The sequence below is a fragment of the Humulus lupulus genome, chromosome 1 (assembly GCF_963169125.1).
Source record: "Humulus lupulus chromosome 1, drHumLupu1.1, whole genome shotgun sequence".
Classification (NCBI taxonomy): domain Eukaryota; kingdom Viridiplantae; phylum Streptophyta; class Magnoliopsida; order Rosales; family Cannabaceae; genus Humulus; species Humulus lupulus.
In genome coordinates, this window is record NC_084793.1 from 216734878 (window position 1) to 216739223 (window position 4346).

At 35.4% G+C, this 4346-nt stretch overlaps 1 non-coding gene across 1 annotated transcript; it reads left to right on the top strand.

Annotated features, from left to right (window-relative positions):
* The first annotated feature begins 498 nt into the window (after positions 1–498).
* On the top strand, positions 499–605 carry LOC133813516 (small nucleolar RNA R71). The gene has a single exon (XR_009884525.1). It is a non-coding gene; the product is annotated as a small nucleolar RNA R71 (small nucleolar RNA).
* The last annotated feature ends 3741 nt before the right edge of the window (positions 606–4346 follow it).

The window sequence follows — 4346 nt, forward strand, 5'->3', positions numbered from 1 at the left end:
GTTGCTGGCCCTGATTATTCCTCCAAGAGAAAATTAGGATGATTTCGCCACCCAAGATTGTAAGTATTGGCGAATGGGTTATTTACTGGCCTCTGAAAGTTTCCCACCGCTTGAACCTGAGCTTGATCCATCAGAATGTTATTATTAATACTGGTAGGACACTGATCAAAAGAGTGAGAACCACCACAGATTTCACACCTAGCTGCCATTTGAACCGCATTAGCAGATACAATGCTCTGTTGTAATTGTTTAGTGAGTGTAGCTACCTGAGCTGTTAAAGCAGTAATGGCATCCAGCTCATGCACCCCTGCTACCTTTCTGACCCCCGATGATCTTTCCTCAGACCACTGATGATTATTTGTGGCCATGTCCTCCAGCAGCTCATAAGCACCAGTTGCACTCTTGCTAATAAAAGTACCACCCGCTGCAGCATCAATAATGGTTCTAGTAGTAGGACATAAACCGTTATAAAAATTCTGCACTAACATCCACTATTCAATGCCATGATGAGGACATCTTCTCAATAGTTCCTTGAACCGTTCCCAAGCTTCATACAATGATTCTCCATCATTCAGGCAAAAATTATTGATTTCTCCCCTCAATTTAGCAGCTTTGGAAGGAGGGAAGAATTTTGACAAAAACTTCTGAGCCAAATCTTGTCAGGTAATAATAGAGTTCGGTTGCAAAGAGTTCACCCAACTTTTGGCTCTATCCCTCAGAGAAAATGGGAAAAGCCTAAGTTTAATAGCGTCATCACTCACCCCATTGTATCTGAAAGTTCCACACAGCTCCAGAAAATTAGACAAATGGGTGTGAGGATCTTCAGAAGGCAACCCATTAAATTGAACAGAGGATTGCACCATTTGTAAAATGGCTGGCTTGATCTCAAAGTTGTTAGCCTCTACCGCTGGTGGGCGTATACTGTTTTGTACTCCCGTCAGAGTAGGCAGTACATAGTCTCTCAGGCTCCTCTCAGCATTGTTCTGAGCCTGACCCCCTTGTGCAATTCCAAGAATTAAAACATTCCTGTCATCCCCATCATTCTGTGCCATCTTCACAGATTTCTGGGCCTCCCTCTTGTTCTTTCTGTTTTGCTTGCAGGACTTTTCAATCTCAGGATTCAAAGGAACAAGATTGTTTGCCCTCTTCTGCTACGCATATAACACAGTTCACCTGAGATAGACAAATTAAGCAATTAAAAAGATTAGAAACAAGAGAAATTAAAATCAAATTAGAATAAAAATTAATTAGACTGATATTGATAATTATTTTCAGTCGCCGGCAACGGCGCCAAAAACTTGTTGCGAAATTTTTGCTATGCAAGTGCACACAGTCGCAATTCGTAATAAAATGGTAAAAACCAAGTATCGTCCTCAAGGACTGAATTATCAATTACCAATCAACCAATCTTTTTAATTCTATTTGATTGAACGATTTCAGAGATTTCAAACTAAGAAAAATACTAACGAAGCACAATGAAAATTTAAACAGAAAATAACAGAGAAAATGAAATTAGGACAATTATGATCCTCTATTTTCCACCCTTTTATTTCCTAATGCAATAATTTATATCCCCTTCTCCCTATTCAAGAATAAGTTGCAAAAACAATTCATAATCTGGTCAAGATTTATGAAATTCAATCTAAATGACAACTTCCTATATTTCTATGGTAAGTTGAATCATATAGAAGGCATTAACCACGCAACTCAGAAAAAATAGGCAAACAATCTAGATACCTTCGTTCTAAATTAAATTTGCATCCAAACAATCAAAGCATATCAAATTTCACTTTTCAGATTTCAATTTGATTCATGAAATAGCAATTAGAGGTGATCAATCAATAATCGCACAAATAACACAGATTGTAAGGAATTGAAAGAGATGAAGAAGAACGTCAATTTTGCATTAAACCATAATAAGGGTTTCCAAAAGATTCACATAAAAGCCCTAAAAAAAGAAATTAGCTCATAGTATTCATTCTAGCAATAAGATAATTCAATTACAAACATAAAATTTTAAAGGAAAAGATGAAAAACTCAGGAATGAATCCTCCAAGATGGCCTTCTCACTCCCAGCCGTCGAACCTCATTTTGCCCTCTTTCAGTCGCACCTATGTTTCTCCAAAAATCCCTACCAAATCCCCACGTGAAAAGACCCAATTGCCCATCAAAAAGTGATCAGATATGTCAAAATCGCGTCTTTAGCGCTGTAGCGCTACTTCTGGAGCGTTGTAGCGCTATTAACAGTGGAAAAATACCTCAAAATCTGGTGCACTAGCGCTGTAGCGCTCTTATTATGGCGCTGTAGCGCTAAAGTCAGAATCAACAAAACTGGGTTCGAACAGCCTGCAGCGTCAGCTCATCGTATTTTGATCATTACGCCTTCAATATAACTCCGAATGGAATGATTCAAAAAGCTATGGAAATATAAGAGAAATATCTACAACTTCTATTTCTAGAAGTGTTTCCAGAAAGTGAATAAATCATGGTCAAAATGCGGCTTGAAGTCTCAGACTTGCGTTACAGAGCATAAACGACATGTGTTGAGCATCTTCAATGTAGTATTTTCCACACATAATGTCTTGAAACTCCACAATCAACACGAAATCCATCTTATTTATCATATTTAACATGTTTCTTCTCATTTCACTCCATATTATGTACTTGACCATTAAAGCCTGAAACAAGAAGAAAACAAGCATAAATCTGCACTAAACAATCCTAAATAACTAAAAACACAAACTTAAACGATCTCTAAAACAAACCTAAAATGACCCTAACAGGGAGAACCTGAAAAAGATGCGACTGCCGAGGGCTTGTCAAAAATCTGGCTCTTTCCTTTGATTCGGAGGTAAAATGACATACAATGAACACTGTTTTATGTACTTTCATTTCTTAGAGGTACAAGATTAACATTTGAAGGAATTTATTTCTCTGTCGTGCTCGCTTAGGTATTTTAAATATTCCTCGTAAACAAGAAAGCTTGTGAAATAGGTAAATAAATTTTGACTAATGAAACTTTGAGTTTCTGATCCATAGAAGAATGACTCTTCAAGACCAAATAATGTTCTAACTAAAGTTTCAGACTCTTTATACTAATTTATATGCAGGGTTCATTGAATGAGATTCTCCTTGAAGACCCAAAATCTAGAACTACAGACAACGCTGATGAGGATGCCTTGACAAAATTGTTTGGTAACCCAAAATCCGGTCGTTTAATCGGACAAGGAAGAGGCGTAACAAGGTCAAAGCTAACTGTTGTTAATATGTGTAATAGCAAGATCTCCAAGTTAGAAGAAAAGCAACATAATATGAAGCTCAAAATGACTGAAATGATGAATCTACTTAAAGAACACTTGGTGTTATTTCTATCTTGCACTTATAAATCTTAGTTTTCTTTTCTTCCAATAAAACTTATCTTGGTTTTATATTTAGGTTGGTGGTAAAGTGACACCAAGCGAAGGACAGACTCGCAATGTATCGCAGTCAAATAATATTCAGTCCCCTAAGGTAAATTATAAAAGTTGTTATTGTTTTTAATTTTCATTTTAGAAGAACAATTACAGAAACTAATATATTGTCTTTAAAATAAATTTGGTAGAGTATTGCACTAGAAAAAAGACATAACTTTACAGAAGGGAAGAATGCTTGCTACTTGCTTGACTGGGTAGATGCAATTGTTGCTGAAGGTCATTGGGATTCTAGTGATCCAAATATAACTGTACATGGAAAGCCTCTTGGACCAGACTTTATGCGAGTATGGGTTGATGTTGCTATTGTACCAAAGTCTTACTTATTTCGTCCTAATCATGCGATGCTTACAATACAAGAAGCAGTTGGTTCCACAGTTATATGGCCTTCTAAAAAAGTTATTCCAAGAGGTACATTTTCATACCCAAAAAATAACTAATGTCTTATAATTTAGTGTTTGGTTTCTTTGTTTGCTTTGGTGTAGTTGTGAATCTATTATTTTGTATGTGGTGTCCTTTCTTGGATATAATTTCCATAGCATTTTTCTAGAAGTAATTTGTGATTCTAGATAATAACAATAAAATATTTCTTTGTTTATTTTGCAGATATGACAAGCGAATCCTTGAAAGTAGTAACTTTGTTTATTTCTTTGTGTTGAAAGTAGTAACTTTTAGACTCCTTGAATACTTAAAGAATATTTTGTTGTTGATGACAGTGTTGAATGTTTTAAACTAAATTGTGGATTGTTAATTCAATGTAGAATGTTCTTACTTTTTGTTATTTGAAAACCAAGTTCATTTGATGATGCTAGTATATATTAGAAAGCTAATTTTAATTATATAAAAAAATTAAAATATAATAGAATAAATTAGTGT